The sequence below is a fragment of the Papio anubis genome, chromosome 6 (assembly GCF_008728515.1).
Source record: "Papio anubis isolate 15944 chromosome 6, Panubis1.0, whole genome shotgun sequence".
In the NCBI taxonomy this organism is placed as follows: domain Eukaryota; kingdom Metazoa; phylum Chordata; class Mammalia; order Primates; family Cercopithecidae; genus Papio; species Papio anubis.
In genome coordinates, this window is record NC_044981.1 from 62,242,882 (window position 1) to 62,266,161 (window position 23,280).

Consider the following 23,280-nt stretch of genomic DNA (forward strand, 5'->3'; position numbering starts at 1 on the left):
TTATATAATAAACATTTTTATATTGCTAGTATATATTAGTTACTGTTACAGATATAGTAACAAAGGCCTATTATGTAAGTAGGAATTATTCTTTCCATTTGACATCTGAGGAAGCTGAGACACAGAACGGTTATGTGAATTGGCCATAGTTACACAGTTAATAAATGATAGAGTCTGTATTTTAATCCAGGTTCTCTGGTTCCAGAATCTTTTCTTTTTATCATTGTTCTTCTTTCCACTTTGTTCTTTCTGCTTCATGAAGAGTTTAGCCACAAGGTAAAACCATAATTTAGGTTTTCTTTTTTTCCTGCACTGGAGGATTCATATATTTTTTGTTTTGAAGTATTCAAATATTATGTACTTACTGTTTGAAACGTTGTGTACATGTTGAATATTATATGTGTTTCTCTGTATATATTTTTACTCATGGTATAAAACAAACTCAAGTGGGAATTATCTGAATCCCTAAGTCTCAAAGGTTTCTCTGGTTTCTTTTTTCCTTGCCTTCCCATTAGTCAAAAAAAGATGTCAAATATATGTATCTTTTTTTAAAAAGCAGAAAAAAGAAACCAAAAAACAATAAAATTTGTATGCTACCACTTCTTTTTTATCCATGGACATCAATGTAGTTGTACTCATGCATTCCTTATGCATGCATCTCAAAATGGAACAAAGACTACAAATTCTAGTCATGCATTCCTTATGCCTGAGTCTCAAAAAAGGAACAAAGACTACATCTATCTTAGTTAGAGAAATTTAAACAAAGTTTTGCAAAGGGGATAATTCACAAAACGTGGTTTAGGCAAAAGGAAACCACATGTAAACTTCAAAACAGATCGCTTCTAATGAATATTAAAATGTCTAGATCTGTTTAAGATTGATTTTTGAGGGGGTCAGGCATGGTGGCTCACGCCTGTAATCCCAGCACTTTGGGAGGCCGAGGTGGGCGGATCACGAGGTCAGGAGATCAAGACCCTGGCTAACACAGTGAAGACCCGTTTCTAGTAAAAATACAAAAAATTATCCGGGCATGGTGGCAGGCGCCTGTAGTCCTAGCTACTTGGGAGTTTGAGGCAGGAGAATGTGAGAACCTGGGAGGTGGAGCTTGCAGTGAACTGAGATCATACCATTGCACTCCAGCCTGGGTGACAGAGCGAGACTCCGACTCAAAAAAATAATAAATAAATAAATAAATAAATAAATAAACAAACAAAAAGATTGATTATTGAGCAAGGTGGAAGGTTTAAATAATTACTCTGAAATGCATTAAGCTTTGTGGTTGTCAAATGCTAATCCATACCAAGATCAGATAGACAACTAAAACTTATGCAAATACTTGACCACTTGCTTGACTATCTTAGCATATTTTGCTGTTTGTGTGCTATTAGCTTTCTCTGAATAATTAATATAAGATATGCATTCCTATTACATTTACATGTGCATATCAGGGTGTTACCAGAAAGAGGCCCCATCCAGATTCCAAGAAAGGGTTGGGTTCATGGATCTTGCACAAGAAATAATTCAGGGGGAGTTCATAAAGTGAAGTGAAAGAAAGTTTATTAAGAAAGTAAAGAAATAAAAGAATGGTTACTCCATAGGCAGAGCGGTGGAATGGACTGCTTGACTAAGCATACTTATTGTTGCTTCTTGATTATATGCTAAACAAGGGGTGGGTAATTCATGAAGAGGGTGGGCAATTCCCGGAACTGAGGGTTCCTTTACATTTTAGAACATATAGGGTAACTTTTTGACATTGCTATGGCATTGGTAAACTGTCATGGCGCTGGTGGGAGTGTCTCCTAGCATGCTAATACCTTATAGTTAGCATATAATGAGCAGTGAGAATGACCAGAGGTCAATATTGTGTTCATCTTGGTTCTCGTGGGTTTTGGCTAGCTTCTTTACTGCAACCTGTTTTATCAGCAAAGTCTTTATGACGTGTATCTTGTGCAGACCTCCTATCTCATCCTGTGACTGAGTGTCTTAACCTCCTGCAACTGGGCAATGCAGACCAGTAGGTGTCAGCCTTATTTTACCCAGTCCCTGTTCAAGATGGAGTTTCTCTGTTTCAAAAACCTCTGAGGAGAGAATATGAATATCCACCAGCATTGATATTTTTATTTAAATCACTGAAAGAATTGTAATGTGACAAATCAGTTCTGTTGATAAAGCACACAAAATAGCTAGTTGAATATTTTTAAGCAACCTATTATTATGAATGCCATTTTGATTCAGTTATAAATAATTAGAGTAACCAAAGGAGGAAAAATTAGCAACATATTGGTTAATGAAAGCGAATCAGTGAAAATAAAGGATCCTGGGATAGCAATGATAAGTTTAATGATTCCTGGTTTATTTTATTTCTCCTTAAGTAGTACAAAATTCAAATATTTGTTTTCTTTTGTATACATAATTATTTCTATATTCTTGTTATAAGTACTAAAATTCTACACAGACTTATAACACCTGTATTTTTATGTGGAAGGGGTTATTAAAAATGACTATGTATGCCAATGCAGAAAAATAAAGAATGTAGCTGTAAAAGGTTCATAATAATATATAAGTTTGATATCACCAACACACGCTATAAGAATATTTCTATGTCTAGCATTATGCAAATCTAGAAATCTGAAATACTATTATGAATTCACACGCAGACAACTAAACATACTGGATAAAATTATGCATGCATAGATGAGCTAGCAAAAACTAAGGGATCCTCAGAAACTAAATGTAAAGTGAAATTGCAGTCCTGAGAGGTAAGAAAGCACTCAAGTTCATTTGCTTCAGAGCAGGTTAAAAATCCTGGTGACTTCAGTTTCTGTTTTATCTGCCACTTGTTATGCAAAGGACAGGAGAAAAACGCAGAAGTTTCACTCTAAGTTGGAGTTTAATAGGATTCTGCATAAAAATGTTTCTACTCTTTGTGAAAAGGTGAACTAGAAATAAACTTACTCCGAGAAGGTAAAATGTTAAAAATCGCCTGATTTGAATTTGGTTCTGTAGAGAGAGAAAGACATTATCCCTTGAGAAGTTACAAGCACAAGTTAGACCTCATGCAGTTCTGCAGCTCAAATTCATACAATTTGGCCTGGGATTATTTGTCAGAGTATAATGAATGTGTTGCTGTGTCAGAAGACCCCATTGAACCACAACATAAGCTATTACAAATGAAAATTACCATCAAACCAGGCCTTATTCTCAAATATAAAAGAATAGAAGCTCACAGTCAAGAATGACCAAATTCAGAGAAAGCACAGCAGCACCAGTAGTAACATAAAGCAGACCAATAATCTAATGAGACTAACCAAGGTCCACATAATGAAATTATCAAACACTCACTATAAAATCAGTAGTTTAAATATATTTAAAAAGCAAAAGACAGGAATTAAAATATGTGTAAGAAAAAAGAGGGGTAAAACTAAGCAAGCTGATCCAATAAATTATTCAAGAGATTATCCAAATATTAAAAACATAATAACTGAAAATATGAAAGAAAATATTTAAACAATGGAAGAAAACTTTAATGAACTTTCAACAAATATAATTAGATTACTCAAAGGTCAGCAACAAAGCAAGTCATGTTGCCTGTGGTCGTACAGCCACTGAACTGCAGGAATGTAGGGCACTCATCACATGCAGTGTGCGAAGTAATCTATGAGAATAGATGGGAAAAAATAAAAGCAAGGGTAAAAGATAGGACAGAGTCTGGCAGCTCTGATGTACATTTAATCAGAAGTAAGGAAGGAAATAAGGAGAAATTATAACCTGACTTTTGCCCATAAATCATGTGCAAAGTCAGTAATTACAATCCAAAAAAGGTTAAATTTCTCAAAAAAAAAAAAAAAACCAAATGTATCTTACTGAAAGTATAGCATATTAAATATAAACATAAGATCTTAAAAAGTCAGACAGTTTTATTTAAAACATTTTAAAGAACAAAACAATAACTTGTAAATAGATTGTTGACTAGAATTTTCCATTTCAACAACAGGACATTAGAGGAGTATGATAGTGGAGAAAAGAATTGAAAACACATCAAAGGAATACAAGAATGAACAAAAGTGAAAAAATTTAAAAAACATGAAGACTCTGCCTTTGTAAGATGGCTAAAAGAAGCCTAAATACATCAGTAGTCACATTTAATGTAAGGGGATTAAACTTTTTAATCAAAAGACAAAAGTAATTAAATTGTACTTTAAAACATACACAAAATAAACATAAATCATTTTTGTTCCATATGCATATAAAATGTAAAGACGGTGTTTGTAAATACAAAATAAAGTATAATGCACAAGACAATACTAATGACAGAAAAGCTGATATATTTATTTAATATAAGAAAAATATTTCTGGTAAAAACAATTAGTATAGATAAAAACGATACTCCATAATAAAAAATGTTTTAGCTCAATAGATATGCATAAAGATGCTGAAAGTTTGACTGAAAAACATTTTCTGACAATTCCTATTTTCTCATTTTATATATAAACATATGTGAAATACAAATATATATGTACATACATATGTGTGTATGTGTTATACATATGTGTATATATGTATGTAAATATAATAATTGAGCAAATGGCAATGAGAAATGAACGAATCTAATATTAGAATATGTTCTTAGCTTATACTTATGGGGAGGTTGGACTTTTTTTTTCAGAGGTCTTTAATAAAATGCATCTGGTTTAAGTGGAAGATGGCAAAAAGTTATTACTTTTTGTTTTGTGTATTGAATACTGCAAGAATAATATGTCATTCAAAAACTGGGTACTATGGGGACGGAGACTTCTTCATTGAATATATGTGGAAAGGGTCATATGTGAGTTCCATGCTTTTGATAAGAGACACCTTAAGTTGTCCCTACCTTGGACAATACTCAATGGTAGCACAGTAAGAAGAAACTGTACAAAACAAAACAAAACTTTATCAATCTAAAAGAAAAATGAGTTAATAGAAATCTTAATATATTAAACATTACTTATGTTCTCAAATAATGTATTTTTTTAATTTCAAAGGCTAGAACTTGTTTATACATATTGTTTTTCTATATGTAAACCATATGCAGTTTAAATCAAAATATTCTGAGGTTTACTTTTTCATGTACTTTAAGAGTACCATTGAATATATTTATTTCTTGAATTTCATAACTTTCTTCAGATTTATTTTATTTTTTAAAATAAAATATTTGGTTTAAATATATTTTTAAATTCCTTTGTTTTTGTTTTGAAATGGAGTCTCACTGCCACCTAGGTTGGAGTGTGAGTGGTGCGATCTCAGCTCACTGCAACCTCCTCCTCCCAGCTCACATGATTCTCGTGCCTCAGCCTCCCAAGTAGCTGGACCCACAGGCATAGTCCACTATATCTGGCTAATATTTGTATTTTAGGTAGGGACGGGGTTTTGTCATGTTGCCAAGGCTGGTCTCAAACTGCTGAGCTCGGGCAATCAGCCTGCTGCGGCTTTCGAAAGTGCAGAGATTACAGGCATGAGCCCCCGCATCTGGCCTTATTTGATACAAATATAACAACACCTTCAACAAATATATATACATTTTAAACAACACATAATAATAGAGTGAAGACCAGTGAAACTGCCTACCAATACAAGAACAAAGATATGACCAAACCCTGTGTATAGTTATGCATGATCTTCTAGTAATCCCTCTACCTCATCACTGAGGTAAATGTTAATCTGAATTTTTATAATTCCTTTAATGTCTGTGAGTTTCTATAAAAAACCTATATATATATATATACACACACACACACACACGTGTGTGTATATATATGTACACACACACATATACACACACACACACATATATATGTACTTAAGGCATTTAGTTTTGTGGCTTTTGCTTATTTTAAGCTACAAACTGCTGTACTATGTATGGTCTCCTTGAACTTATAATGCATTATTATGTTTCTGAAAATTATCCCATATTGTCACTTGCAGATATCATTTTCTTGGCGTATTCTATAATATAACTATATGTGTTACAAATACTTTCAGTTTTTGGCTAATATTTTCATGATTGTATGATGTTATTTAATGAATACAGATAAGTAGTATTATTACAGTTAAAGTTATCAGCATTTCTTTTGTGATTAGTGCTATTTTTGTGTTTTGTCAAAAAAAAAAAAATGTGTACCTAAGAAAGTATAATTATTCTTCATTACATTTGTTCTACAAAGTTTTAAGATAATTTTCTTTTCACATTTTAAGACTTTATCCTTCTTTAGCTGATTTTTTTTTTTTTTTACGTCTGATTATTAGGTTTATCATTGGAATTAATTGTCCTCTTTTACCTAAATAAAGAACTAGTATTTTGGAGCTCATTTATTGAACAGTTCCCTGAGTTCATCAAGAAGTCTTCAATACCACTTTAGTTACCTCTCAAGTATTATATAAGCATGGGTCTATTTTTAGGCTTTCTATGATGTTATCTTATTTTTTTCTATTATTTTGCCAAAAGCACTCTAATGAAATAGCTCAGTAATATGCCTTCACATCAGAGGATATCTCCCTTACATTTTTCCTCTTCAGAAGACACTTAGCTACTCTGAGGAAATTATCTTCTCAAACTGCATGTAAAATTAGCTTACTATGTGTCTGTTTTTCTCTTCTTTTTGTTCTGGTGGACTTTGCTGTTCATGGATGTCGTTTTTCATTTGAATTGTAGAATAATTGTGTCAAGTTCTCCAAAATGCACGTAACTCAAATTGTTTTTATGTAGCATGAATATTAAGAACATTTGGAGAAGATTGAGCTCATAATATTGTTTTTCATTCCCCAAACACAAAGAACTTTAAACACTTTAAATCTCCTAATTTCTAATATATATGCTACTATTGTGAATATTTTAATTATTACTTCTCTAATTCAACAAATTAGATATTATCATTTTATTTTCCATTTGCATACATAGTTACCATTATATGTAATCTGACTTCTCACATCTTAAACCGTCCTTCTAAGATAATTCTTCTTCATCCTGACTACATTCTTCGGTTTTTTTGGCAACCGTGACCCTCCTACTGCTAATGACCACTTCTTCCAGGTCCAGACTATACTTATAGCTTGCTTCTTTTAGGGAGAGGGAGGCTATTCTTGACTATTTCTCATAATTCCTTTAATCTCAGAATTGTTCAAAATATTTTTATACATGATTTGTTTTATACCAAAGGACCTCCAACTAATGAACCAAATTCTCAAGAATACTTTAAATTGCTGTAATTTGATTTTGATGAGCTTTCCCAAAGAAAATATTTTGGCCCCAAGCAGATAACTTATGTAAATCACTAAATTTGATAAATCAATCATTTTGGATTTCCTGGAAATATTTTTTGGGCATGGGGTAGATTAGAAAAAAAAAAAAATCCTGGCTATAAAAAAAATTAACAACTATATTAAGAACACAATTGTATTTTTTCTGTTTATGTACCCATTGTATTCAAATAAGATTAAAAAAAAGATGACTCAAGTGAATAACTTCATAGGAGTTAGAGGAATTGAAATAATTATTAAAACATCTGGAAATTAGTCTTGGGAGTAAAGTAAGTCTGCTAATATGCTTCTCAAATTTGAGTGGTTTCATTATCAGAAATAAAACAATAGAAACATAAAAACAAATGTTAAAGTCTTCAAAAATTATAGTACATGTATTCTAAGCAAAAGGAAAAATAAATAGAAATCAAAATTACAATGAATGTGGTTTTTTACATATTTATTATTATGTTTAATTAATCTTTGATCATATTGACTCTCTTAGAAATACCTCTAGGGGGAAAAATGTCAAATATCAATTAGAATTGATCTTGAAATTTAAAAACTCACCAAAATGTCCTATCTTAGGAATTGACACACTATTCCCCAGAAGCTGTGAATATATGAGGTTATGTGGTGAATTTGAATCAAGGTTACAGACCTAATTGAGATTAGTAATCAGCTGACCTTACCATAGGGAGTCGTTCTTGCTTATTTGAGGGGCCCAGTATTACCACGAGTATCTTTAAAAGTAGAAGAGGGAGGCTGAAGAGTTAAAGGAAGTGTGGCACTAGAAGCAACATCAGAGTGACGCAATTTGAGAAAATCTTGACCCACACTTGCTGACTTTGAAAATGGAGAAAAACGGTAAAGAGACAAAGATAACAAGTACCCTCTAGAAACTAAAAAAGGCAAGACAATGTACTCTCTCCTAGAGCTTCTAGGAAGGAATAAGACTTTACCTAACACCTTAATTTTAGCTCAGCGAGACTATGTCAGATTTCTGACCTCCATATCAGTAAGACTATAAATTTGTACTGTTTTAAGCTGGCAAATTTGTTGTAATTTGTTACACTGGTAATGAAATGAATGCAGTTTCTAACAAGGAGATCACCCAACTTATTATTCTATTACTGCTATTCTAGCATCGGAAAGCAAAAATTTAGCAAGAAGGTCTAAATTATTAAAGTTAATCTAACTTTATTAAAACACTGCTATCTATTTAATATATTGCTATGACAATGCAAATTAAGTATCATCCCTTACTTAAAAATGTTAAGATAAAGAGCATAGTATAAATTAAAATATTAAAGAATACATAGTTGTTAAACTAGAGTCAAATATAGCTTAAAGCAATGAGAGAAGACAGAGTGATAACCTCTAATTTAGAGGAGTATGGATGTATACATGAAGAAATGAGTGTAATAACCATACTCTAGGACTAGTATGTGCGGAAGAATACAGCCAGAATTAACATTTATACAATTAAGACCTAGAGGAGAGATGGGCACAGCAAAAGTACTGGCCTAATAATCTTTGTCACACACCTCCTCACAGTCTGCACACCTAGGTATGCTCCATCTTTTATATTCTTAATACACAAGATTTTTTTTGTTTATATGTATTTTTATTTTCCTTGTTTTCTATCACTCTTCTCAACACTTGCTGCTCTTGGCATGGCTTTTTACCTCTAATCAAGTTAAGTAAAAAACTATCCACCTTGCTCTGCCCAGCGTCACAGAGCATTTCCCCCATGTTTTCTTCCATTAACTTTACAATTTCAGGTATTAGGTTTAAGTCTTCAATTTATTTTGAATTCATTTTTGTATATAGCATGAGATAAGGGTCCAATTTTTTTCTTCTTCACCTGGATATCCTGTTTTCCCAACACTTTGTATTGATTAGACTATCTTTCTCTGCTGTGTGTTTTTGGTACCATTCTTGAAAATAAATGACCATAAATGCATGGGTTTATTTCATGTTCTATTGGTCAGTTTGTCTGTTGTTATGCCAGTACCATGTCATTTTGATTATTGTATATTTATGAAAGCTTTGAAGCCAGGTAGTATGATTCCTTCACCTTTGTTTTTTGCTTAAGATTGCTTTGGTTATTTAAAGTTGTTTATATTGCCAAACAAGTTTTAGGATAGTGTTTTCTATCTGCATTAATGATGACATTGGAACTTGATAGGGATTGCATTAAATCTGTAGATTAATTTTGCTGCTACAGATATTGTAAAAATATTATTTTTTCCAATCCATTAGCATGGTTATCTTTCCATCTATTTGTGTCATCTACAAGATTTCTTGAATATCACTCTGAAAACACAGGCAACAAAAGCAAAAATAAACAAATAGTATTGCATCAAACTAAAAAACTTCTACACTGCAAAGGAAACAGTTAACAGAGTACAGAGACAACTTACACATTGGGAGAATATACTTGCAAATTATCCATTTGGTGAGGGGTTATTATCAAGATATATAAATAACTAAACAGCAAGAAAACAAATAGCTGAACTAAAAGGGGGCAAAAAAATCTAAATAGACACTTCTCAAAAGAAGACATACAAGTGGCCAGCAGATATGTGAAAAAATACTCATCATCACTACTCATCAGGGAAATGCAAATTAAAACCACAATGAGCTATCACTTCACACTTGTTAAAATTGCTGTTTTTGAAAAGATAAATGATAGCAAGTGTTGTCAAGGGTCTAGAAAAAGGGAACAATTGTGCACTATTAGAGGGAATGTAAATTAGTAAAGCCATTAAGGAAAACGGTATAGACATTTCATAGAATACTAAAAGTTACCATACAATCCCATAATCTTACTTCTGTATATACTTAGAAGTGGAATTGAAATCTATATACTGAAGAGATATTTGCAGTCCTATGTTCACGACCTCAGCATTAGCCATTCATAATCACTAAACTTAGAAGCACCCTAGGTGGATATCATAAGACTAAGGAATATAGAAAATATTATATATATAATATTTATATGTATAATTTACATATTATATATAATATATAATTATATATAATATAATAAAATATAATTTTTTATTTTATATAATATAAATTTTATATAATAAAAAAATATATATATATAAATGCAATACTATTCCTCTTTTAAAAGGGGGAAAATCCTGTCATTTAAGACAACACGGATCAACCTGGAGGACATTATGCTAAGTGAGACAAGCCAGGCACAAAAAATAAATAATGCATAGTCTGACATGTATGTGACTAAAAAGTTGAACTTATAGAAGTATAGAATGTGTTTGTCACAGGTTGTGGGGGTGGAGTGAATGGGAAAAAGTGGGATTTTGATTAAATAGCAAAAATTTTCAGATAAACAGAAGAAATAAGGTTTAGTAATCTATAGTACGGAACGGTGAGTATAATAAATAATAATGCACTATATATTTCAAAATTGTGAAAAAGTAAATGTTTTTGACTACAAAAAATGATAAGTATGTGAGGTGATGGATTTCTTAACTAGCCTGATTTAATTGTTCTACATTGCAAACATATATAAAAATATCTTGTTGTACCCCATAAATATATGTAATTATTACTCATTGATTAAAAATAAAAAATTAAAACAATTCATCTTTCAAGAGGAAACTCAGGGGTGACTTTTCATATTTACTGCTCTCTTTCATATGGCTAGTTTGCCTTTATTTCGTAAAGCTTGTAATAATTTGCCTATTAATATGCCTGTCTCTCCTCACCTATTGTAGGTTCCTCCATAGAATTATTTATAGCTAACCATTTTTTTTTGTATTGTACTCACAGATAGAATCAATATATAGCTCATATTAGTCATAGGAGAAAGTCAGTTTTTTAGATATTCCATAAATCTTAAGGTACTATGTTTAAATTTCAGAGGAAGACAATTCTTTTCCAACTTTTATTTTAGGTTTAAAGGGTACATGTACAGATTTGTTATATGGGTAAATTGTGTCAGAGAAAGATGTGAATTTATTAAAACTATTTTTCTGTCATTTTGATCATGAGAGTCTCTTGTCAGACATCCTTCACCAAAAATAGAACAAGTCTCTGAAATATAGTTAGAATAATATTTTCTGTAACTCAAATCATCCACAGCTGCTTAATTAAGGTAAAAGTTAAATAATCTTATTTTCAGGCTTTAAGGCAAATAAACTATTGTTTACAATTATTACCTGAAAGTCCCAAATGATTCAGAAACATTCTTTAAATATTTAGTGTGAAAAAGAGAGGAATTATATTTAAAACAAATAAACTATAAAATGGTTCTTGCAGTTGAATGCTTAATATGATCTTAAGTTTATTTCTTGATGTTTCTTATGTGTGAAAATGTTGGCATGGGTGAATAGAGGATGAGTTTTTCTTTTTTTTTTTTTGAAAAAAGAACATTTCATGTAAATTAGAAAAAGAATAGACAGAAATATCATTTGGTATATTTGTATCACATTTTTATGGGTACTGAATCTACTGGAAATGGGTTTTGAAGGGTGAACATTATTATAATGTCTTCATTTAAATTCCCTTAAGTACTACAGGGAAATACCCAAAAATATGAGACATAAAGAAAAAAAAAAAAAAAACTCTTATCATTTCAAGGAAAAGCAAAAACATGATGCTGGTTCAAAAGCATGGGCTGTCCTGGGAGAGGCACATGCCAAAGATGGCAAGGAAAAATAAATAAATAGACAAAAGCCAATCCCATTATATTTAAAAATTTTTGTTTTTCTTTCTCTTCAAAGAATGACTTTAAGACAAACCATATATTAATGCAATAATATTTTGTGAGCCTTTCCACTATTTCTTGTTGTATCTCTTTTGCAGTTAACATTTTCCCTTTCGTAATATTTCCAGAGAACAAAGAAAAAGAAATGATATGCTTAGGGAAATGTTCAATATAAAAGTAACATGAGTTTTCTCTCCCTAAGCAATATAAATCTCTCAAAATAATTTCCATTTTCTATAGAACAAAGTGGTAAAATGAGAAGAATCTCTGCTTTCCATGTTTATCTCTCTTTTTTTTAATGTTTAAAAATGAAGGGCAAGTTACAATGGCTATTATAAAAATCATTTCAGAAATTATATTGCATACTCATTGTCTACAGAAGCTGACTTTTACATTAAATTCAGATTCTCCATGTTGGTTAACAACAGATTTGAGGATAAACTAAAATTAAATGCATTTGACTTCTAACCAATTTCTTTATTATCAACCAAAAGATATCAAGTATACTTTCATATTAAATTGAGGATGGTAGAAAAATAAAATTTATGTGACTTTTTCTATCATGATCAATAGAAAAATTAAACAGAAATAAAGGAAGTTTGTATGTTTCCTAATATGGAACAGCAAGGATTTGGCACTTTGATATATCTGATGATTAGATGTGACTTGGGGTTGCCCTCCTTTTAGGAGAGGCTAAATATATTCTATTAGTACGAAAAAGAGTTAATGGAGCTTTGATTATCAGAAAAAGATTAAATATCTCTCCACCAATTGTTTTACCTTCTTCCTGAAAATAAAAGTTAGCCCTAATTTGCCATCCTCCTCTTCAGTTAGATGTCACCATGTGGCTGAGTTGGAGCCAATAGAATGTGAGAAGAAGACATAGTGCCACTTCAGGCTCCTTCCATTATTTGGTGCAAAATAAATGTAAGCAACTTGAATACTGAAATTATCAATGTCACAAGCTAGAAGAAGCCTTAATTCTGAAAAGGCACATGGAAGAGTACTACTTCCTGATATAAATTCTGGTATGAATTGTGCTAGCCCTCTGAGATATAGGTTTTTATATTTAGCTGCAACATAGAATTATTTCAACTAATACAGGGATGTGCTATAAAAGATCACACAGTTTGAGTAAGTGCTTTATCATAAGGAGTTTTCCAGACAGGGATAAAAAGATGAGTAAAATTTTTGAGTTATACAATAAATATAAATTTAAATTAAAGTTGACATATATTTTGACGCTACCTTGAGTAATTTAAACTTAGGAAAATCATCTGTGAGTTGTTGCTAGTAACAGGTTCTTTGGGGAATGTTTTGCAGATGATGACTTATGTGTAAGTTTACATGGATGCTTAAATGCCAATAGGGTGATAATATGCAGATTCCAAATGTAATAAGATATAGTATTTATAAAGAATTCTCAGTTTAATGTATTTATTTCTCTAATGTGTTCTACAGATTTGAAACATACTAAATTGCAAGAAGGTATTTATTGTTTGGTTATAAATTATGAACTAACAAATATAATAACAATTATTGACAGATTTTGTTGTGCCAGCTATATATTCTTGTTTTCCTTATCTTTTAGTTTCATGCTTTTGTCTCTTGAATTATATTCTGTTTTTCTTTTTTCTTTTCTAGTTCTCAAAACAATCTATTGTAGAACCATCTCTTGACATTTTAACAGTGTGGTTTAATATCTGAAAGAATTATCAAGGAAAACTTCTCACAACTGAGGCTACAGTTTGAACAACTCACATTTTTAAAACTACATTGGGAAGTTATCACTTATGTCTGGTTATGGAACTCAACATCTGCAAGAATGTAAGTCACATATTTGAAAACTTGACTCAATATATGTCTATTAAAGATTTTCAACTAAAATAAAGGTTTTTCTTCTATCTGTGTTATAGGGAAATAAATTGTTGGTAAGTAAAGAAATAATTAATTGAAATAAATAATTATAAATCATTTAGCTTATAAATGACAGAGTCAAATAAAATTTCAACTTGACAGGAGATGAAGACTTCACTGCTACTTACGGTATATAAAATACATTCATGCTTACTTTAAGACGGTAATATTTTCTCTCTCTTAAGAGAAAGTGTGCATTGAAAACTCATAGCAAAACAGTCATTATGTTTATGTTCCACCATATTAGAAAGTGAGAGACCACGTTTTAGTTTTGATGTGATAGGACTGGTTACACTATATGGAAGAAGCCATATTTGGAAACAAGTTTTTCAGATTTGGAAAAAATGCTAGTTCAAAGATGACAGAGATTAAGGGAAGAAATTTCCATGTAATTCAGGTTGACCCACAGCTTGGAATGTTGTTGCTTTCAGCTGGCTCCTGCAAACTCAGAAATGAATCTTTTAGGGAGACTCATCAGGAAATAAATGAAAAGCATTTAATCTCAGGAAATCGTCCAGTTCAGATGGGGAAAACAGCAACCTGGGGTTGCTTGGAGGAAAGGAAAGTATATTGTGAAATAAGAACCCTCCTAAAGGTGCTTTATTCCTGTTTCAAATTATTTTGCCCTTTATGGTTTTCCTAATATCCACCTCAAATGTCTTTTTGGCTTCTGTATAAAATTTTGAAAAACAAACAAAAAATGCTTTCTGTGGACTTTTCTGTTATTTCCAAACATTGGAAAGGCAGCATGATTATCTGATAATTTGCTATGACCTACCAAACTGCCTTATGGTAATTTCTTCTGATTCTGCCACCCACTTTCTTTGAGTAGATTTTTTATGCATTCAGCACAGCTAAACAATTCAGAACTTTATAAAGTAATTAAATGTAGCAGTTAGTATTTTTGCATTCCTTTTATTTGGAAGTCAATGTATTGTTTCACTTGTTTATTCCAAGCTCTGGAAATGTAGTGATGAATAGGTCAGTGTGATGACAGTGGAGAGAGATAGCCAATAAAGATTCACCAATAACAAAAATGCATGCTTTTAAGGAGTGATAAAAATGTTTTCAAGTAAAACAAAATAGGAATTGTGACAAAATGAATTGAGGGAGAGTTTGCTTAGAGTGGTAGCGAAGGACTCGTGGCAAAGAAGAGCCTTGAGTTAGATCTAATGTGAAAAGCATCTAGTTCTATAAATCCCCTTATACAAGTTACTTTCAGCATAGGGAACAAGTTCAAAGAACTAAGATGAAGAGAATTTTGGAAAACTGTGAAAGACAAAAAAGAAGGAGCCTGGAGCATCTGAGAGCAGACAAAATGGGAAAGTAGACAAGCGGCAGTTTGAGGGGCATGGTTGCTTATTCTCAGACTGATGTCAAGACCTGGGTATGTAGGTGAATACTCATTGAATCCCTTTGAAATGCGTTCTTCCCATCTTCCCTGGGCCAATTGATGCAGGGAAACCAGTTAGGTAGTAATTATAAAAGTTTGGAGGGGTAGAAAGAGTATATTGGACTGGAGTGGTGGCAGAGGTGAGGGGATAAAGAATTATACTTAGGAGATAAAAGCAATAAATTGCAATTATTTTGGATAAGCAGAGGTTAGAGAAATAGAATTACTAAGGGTGACTGCTAGGTTTATCAGTTCAACAATGTATAAACATAAAGAATGTCAGAAAAATACTTATGGGGAGGTCAGAAGGCATTAATATTTTCATATTGGAGATGTTAATTTGAGGGATTTTACAAAAGTATATAGAATGGAAATGAAAATTGCTGTATTAATTAGTATGTCCATTGATCTTGAGTTCAAGCAGAGTTAACGAGAATAGGAAATATTTGACAGTATGGAGATGAAATTGTCATCAAAGACCTGAGTGGGTTCACATGAGAAAAACCACTAACAGACTATTGGGAAAAAATATAGAAGAAAAAAAAGAAAAACAAAGGGCTGCATCTAGCATGTCCTTTAGAGAAGAGCAGTCCAGGAAAGGAACGAATGAGCGCCCATGTGGGAGAGGAGTAACAGTGGAGTAAGAAATATTGAAATCCAAGATAGGATATATTCCAAGGAGGGAATGATTAACCGAGAAGGATGCTAATTAACAATAAACCATTGAAATAATTTAGAGGAAAAAAAGTGTCTATTTTGGGACCAGGCACGGTGTCTCACTCCTATAATCCCAGCACTTTGGGAGGCTGAGGCAGAAGGATCCGCTGAGGTCAGGAGTTTGAGACCAGTCTGGCCAACATAGAAAAACCCCACCTCTACTAAAAATACAAAAATTAGCCAGATGAGGTGGTGCATGCCTGTGATCCCAGCTACTCGGGAGGCTGAGGCAGGAAAATCGCTTGAACATGGGAGGTGGAGGTTGCCGTCAGCCGAGATTGTGCCACTACACACCAGCCTGGGTGACAGAGCAAGATTCCATCTCAAAAAAAAAAAAAAAAAAAAAAAAGAAAAAAGTGTCTGTTTTATATAAAAACTACATTGTGAAAAACATAAATAAGAATGTACCTATAGGAAAAATTGTGTTACAAAATGTATCTTGTTAATATATACATATATATATACACACACATATATGTTTTTTCCTGATGTGTAGTTCCTTTGGAGCCTAGATTAAAATGGAATATAAATAGTAAAGAGTTTTAAGTGGAATGAACCCTTGAAATCTGTCTTATTGCAGCTTTTATTGAGAATACTTTTAAAGAGATTAGTTAATATATTTCAGATCCTTAGACCATATTGAGGCAATGCAACTATAACATATTATATGGTGGTACTTTAATTACATAAAAGTGTAACATTACTAGTCTGAACAAAATCAGAATTAGTACTATTTACTTTGAATCCTCTCTCTTTATTTCCTCATTCTCACCCCCTAAATAATGGAAATAGATCAATAAAATTTTTTTCTGATTTGGTTTATAGTACTTAATATTTTTCTTAATGTTTATCTACAAGAAATGTTATTTTTCTCTTTATTTTTACCTTTAAAAAAGCTATGAAAACTCTAAAAGTAAATTGTATCTTGATCAATACAATCTTGAAATTGTATTTGCTTTTTGCTTTGATGAGATAGTGTGTAGGAGTGTGTGTGTGTGTGTGTGTGCGTGCGTGCGCGAGTGTGAAGAGAGACAGAGAACATTGTAGTTATTGCATGGATTAGTTTGTGATTATATCCCATTACTAGGACATAATACTATAATAGTTATGTAATTGTTACTTAAACATTACATAGCTCTCTTTCTTTATCTGAAAAACAAGGAACATAATACAGCTTAACTTCCAAAAGTCATTGTCGAGATTTATAATGTTAGTACATTTGAGACCTTGGATAATCAACAAATATTAGTTGTTATTATTATAGTATCATTTTATTGGTGCTGGTCTTAGCCTACATAGAGTAAAAATTTAGTAGACAGTCTATATTAATTTGGAGCATACATTATGTGTAATATATTTAATGCACATTCCTGAGGAAATCAATTATATACAATAGAGAATAATTAATTAAAAATATGTTTAGAATATCATTACATTTTAATGGCTATTGTATGAATTATATAGTCTTGTAAAATCTGCAGATACTATTTTCTTTTTAATAAGTTATTCAATTAATATTTAAAATATTAGGTCTAAGATTTTATCAATTAATGATACGGATAGTTAAATTTCTAAAAATAAAAATTACCTAAAATGACACAATGAGATATTCTATGGTGGGACTATCTTTCTTGTATTTTGAAACACAGGATTTTTATCAGATCTCACTGATGTGCCCTGGAATTATGAGTCTTTGGTGTATGAGTTCCTCTAATACTGGTATTGCTTCACATTTGCCCAATGCTTCTGTTTTCTTTTCCTGGGTATTCTCTTGCTTCCTATATGACTTCTCTATTTGTTTCTGCACACTTCTCCATAAAACACCCTTGTGTATTTTTAATTTATATGCTCTAATGCCAACTTTGGCAAATAAATTTAAAATTCTGCTAATTATTAATAGAAGATAATATTTTGCCAAAGATCAAATACGCTGATAAGGAAAACATATGAGGCTACTTTTATAATTTGTTGAATCCTCTAAGAATATATATTATGCCTGATTTAGTGCTGACAAAAGCCAATATTTTTACAAAGTATAAGGGTAAAAGTTCACATAATGTTCATTCAAAATGATCAGTTGGATATACAAAATAAAGAAGGTTGGCATAAACTCTAGGGAGTACAGTTTTTTGGGTTTTTTTAACAACAACAACAAAAAACTATTCACTTTTGGGATAAGAACTTGGTCAAAGTAATTGCACTGAATTTTCTAGTTTACCAATTTGAGTAAGCTTGCATTAACATTCCATTTTCACAATCTGCTGAGGCTATTATTTTTATATGTTGACAGTCTTACTTAATCTTGCCTAATAGACATAATAGGAGTGCCATCATTTTTACTGGCTATCATTTCATTAAAAATTGAATCTCTTTCTTTCCTATATTTTTAAATGAGTTCACTCAAGCATCCATGGTTGTTAAAAATTCATATGAGAAATTAAAATATCTGATTGCTGAAAAGAGGCACTAGTCATTCAATACCTGTGGAATAATATCTAAAGTTAGCAGAATAGATTGCTATAGACTTCTTTGGCCAGATTCGACTTTTATTAAAATTTATGTCAGCTTCTAGTAAAGCCTCTATAGAATAAACAAGATAACATTTCCCCTATATGATGTCATAATTTCTCTAATATTAGAAGATATGATACATTGCTAATAAAAGAAAAATTACTAAACAAAAACTTGTTTCAAATGTCCAAGTAATTAAGATGTGCTGTTTTGCTAACAAATGGAACGAGAAGTGACAGAGGAGGTTATGATATAGAGAGTGAGAATAAGAGTTAAGCAAGTAAAATCAAAGATGTAAACAACAAAAAAAAGTTGGTAAAATATTTTAATTGATAATGCTGAAAACACAATCAGAGACATGGAGAAAAGCTTGAGAAAATTAAGCAATATAGACTCTTCCCAAATAACAAAACTAGTTTTACCTCTTTTTCTGTCTTCGAACAAATATTATTGAGTTGCTCAGGTATTTGTTGTTCAACTGCCTAAGAAACCATTAAATCAGAATGCTGTTTAAAGCCCCTTTTATGTTGGGCACGGTGGTTCACGCTTGTAATCCCAGCACTTTGGGAGGTCGAGGCGAGTGAATCACTTGAGGTCAGGAGTTTGAGATAAGTCTGGCCAACATAGTGAAACCCCATCTCTATTAAAAATATATAGATTAGCAGGGTGTGGTGACACACGCCAGTAATTCCAACTACTCAGGAGATTGAGGCACAAGAATCATTTGAACCTGGAAGGCAGAGGTTGCAATGAGTCTAGATTGTACTATTGACCTCCAGCCTGGGAAACAGTGAGACTCTGTCTGGAAAAAGAAAAAAAAAAAAAATCCCTTTTAGGTTGAAATTGCATGAACATTATATTTTTCCCATATTATGTTATTACATAATATTTACATTTTTGTAAGATGTAGAATCACCTAGTCAAGCATGTATTATTTATAAGCATATATGTTTTAAATATTTTTGAATGAATAAATGCATCACTATATTCATTCCCCTTAAGTTGCAGGTATTATTTTCTTCATAGTAGCAGTGAAGATCAATTCTGTCTCTTTTCTACCTTGGTGCCAATGTTCCTTTGGACATCACCTGTAAATATTCATTAGTATTATCTAGATTTGCATGCTGAGCTGCTGACCAAAATAAGGGTTGTAACACAATGTGCTCAACTCTGACATTTTCTCAACAAGGACATAGTATTAACCTCCCACGCTATATAATAGTTCCACCCAATTTCCCAGAATGAGTTCTTAATTTAATTGGTCATTTGAAGTGCATCTATGTATAAAGAGAGTATTGCCTGATTTGAGAGGAGGAAACTACTTATCGACTAAAATTTCTAATGTCAAACAGAAATGTAAGAAGAATATTGGTGGAACTAGTGAAAGTTAAGAAGAAAATGTTACCTAAAATAAAAAGTTTTTTGAAATGTATCAACACAACCAAATATATAGAATTTAATAATACATTCTTAGTGAACATACTTAAATATTGAGGAACAACATATTTAATTAAATGTGTAATAGACTAGTTACTTAGAAAAACCCCTCACAAACAAAATTGGAAACAACTAGAGTACTTATTAAGAGAGGGGTTAGAACCTCTTCTAAAGAAAATAAATATTCTAAAGTGCTGTAATGCAATTGTATCATCTATGTTCTTAGAAGAAAGCAAATCTATATAAAAATACAAAAATCCAGATTTCAACAATTAACAGCATTAGTATTTATTTTATACAGTGTATCAAGAAATAGATGAAATTATCTCTGGCTTTAGATATAATTTACAGGTTGAGGTCCTGCATATCAGAAAAAAAAACATTTGTTTTTTCCTTCAAGACTTAGAAACTGATGTTAAACATAGCTTTTATTATTTATAATCCTCATTAATGCTTGTATTCTGATATCACATACTTATATTTTAATTTTTATACTGAAGATGGCATCTTAATGTAAAGCAAGTTGTTTCTTAACTTTTGTTTGTTAAATTATGATATTAGTAATATTAAATTGCATATATATGTAATTAAATTATTAAATTTAATTAAATTACATGTGTATATGTAAACAAATGGTGAGTCCATAAGTCCACTTGATTCTGGATACTTGCTTATTGATAGTTTGAAATTAAACATGAAGTTCTCTTTATCTGCTTATTTCTTACTTATCTAGTACTTAAAAGTCTGCTACAAAACTCAAATACTGCAAGTGTCAGAAACATAAAGTATGAATTTTAAAAATAAACTCTATCTGAAATGAAATTTTTTAAAAATGAAAATTCTGTAATCCCAAATTCCCCATTTCCAGGAGCACAATTTTTAAATGGTATAATATAACTGTCATATTTTGAAAATCTAATATAATACTAAAACTATTTATTTCATTGCACTGTCTTTTATTAAGAAAAAAGAAAGGAAAGTCTTTTACTGCAAAAAAATAGTTTTGCTGACAATTTTAATTCTGTTTTCTCTTTCATTGCAGAGTGGCTATGTTCATACTTTTCAAAGTTGATTACACAACCCACTTGTCCGTCTCTTCTTTTTTCCACATATCTTTTGCGAATAAATACATAGTTCCTGCTGATTTGGCAGGCTCTGCTGCCTAGAATAGATATGCAATGATACACAGAAAATGGCAGGGGAGCCAGGATTCCATATTTCATGTAACATGTCATTTGTACACAGGTTGCCTAATAATGTCACACTGGACAGTATTGTTCCCAAAAATGTTTCAAACACTATCTGAGTCTTGATTAATTCTAGTGATATGTAGTAATTAATGTATATTTCTTACTTTCTATTTGTTTTATTACCAGTTTTTTTAAAAAAAATAGTGCCAAATATTTTAAAACTTTCTAATTTAGTTTTAATTTAATCCTATTGTAAGTCTTTAATTTTGGTCCCACAAGTCTTGGTCATTCTGCCCTTGCGTATTCACTTAAACTTTGAAAGCTTGTTTCTTTTATAAATAATTTTCCTCAATGAGTAGATAAGAATTAGAAAAATCTTAAAATTCCAATGTATAAAAATAATATTTGGTACAGAATCTCTATTTTCAGATAATGCCCAGTCAGCATGCCTGATCTAGCATTGATTGTTTTTAACCTCTCACCCCTCTTTTATAAATTGTTCTGTCTTTTTTGCTACATTATGCACAGCAATAGTCATTCAAGATTTTAAGTTATATATCAGAATTTAAAATGATTTTTCCATACGTATACACACACATAAAATCTGGTATATATACACATATGAGATATTTACATATACCCACATATTGTTCTAGTAAAGGCTGAAATAACATATTTTCATTCCTTGAACATAGAAGAAAATTACTGAAGGCCATTCTGATGTGAAGGAACATGAGAGTAATTATACCAAGAATAATACTGAGATAAATAAACACATTTTAATATGTGGCATGATTTTCATTTGCTTATAGTTTTTGCTTGCTAGAATGAGATATATTACAGTTAGAAAATCAATAGTACATAAATCTGTTTTCACACAGCTATAGAGATGTTACCTGAGACTGGGTAATTTATAAACAAAAGAGATTTAATTGACTCACAATTCCACATGGCTGGGGAGGCTTCAGGAAACTTATCAATAATGGCAGAAGGGGAAGAAGTCACCTTCTTCACAAGGCCTCAGGAGAGAGTGTGAGTGTGTGAAGGAGAAACAAACACTTAAAAAACCATCAGATCTGATGAGAACACACTCAATATCATGAGAACAGCATTGGGAAAACCGTCCCAAAATCCAATCCCACCAGATCTCTCCCTTGACATATGGGGATTATGAGGATGACAATTCAAGATGAGATTTTGGTGGGGACACAGCCAGTCCTTATAAACTAACAACGTATACATTTTATATTGTGATTTTGTTTAAACCATCTCAGATTCCTGAGCCTTGTTTTCTTAATCTGTAAAACAGTATTATAATAACAAACAAGACATGTATTGTATTGGGTCTTAAATCCTTTATATTGTATAGTACATTTGACAAAGAAATGATATTAGTGCAAATTAAACCTTTTCATACATAATTGTTATTATTTAGCACTTTTGTTGTTTGAAGTGTGGCCCATAAACAGCTGCATTAGCATCAACTGGCACGTTGTTACACATGCAAAATCTCAGGCTCTACTTCAGAAATACTGGCTCAGAATCTGCACTTTAATACATGAGTGATTCACATACATATTGAAGTTTGAGAAACCCCAATTTAAAATGGTTGAATTTCACAATGTGGAGTAAAATATTTTTATTAAATTTTAAAAATAACACATATGTTGTTGCTCAAGGTAATAAATGTTTGTATTTTGTAATAGCTATATAGTTGTAAGAAAATATAATGCTATCATAAAAACCATACACAAATTTAGCACACTTAAAAAAAACTGAATATCAATTATACGTATAAAATGATGGTCAGCGAAATAAGCCAGGCACACAAAGACAAATACTGCATGATCTCACTTATATTTGGAATCTAAAAAAGCTGAACTCATAGAAGCAGAGAATTGAGTTGTGGTTAGCAGTGGCTGAGGACCACGAGGGTAAATGGGGAGATGTTGGTTAAAGGATGTGAAATTTCAGGGGAATAAATTCAAAAGATCTATTGTACAACGTGATGACTATAGTTAGTAACAATGTGTTGTGAATTTGATAATTGTTGAGAGAGATTTTATCTGTTTTCACAACAAATAATTGACAAGTATGTAAAG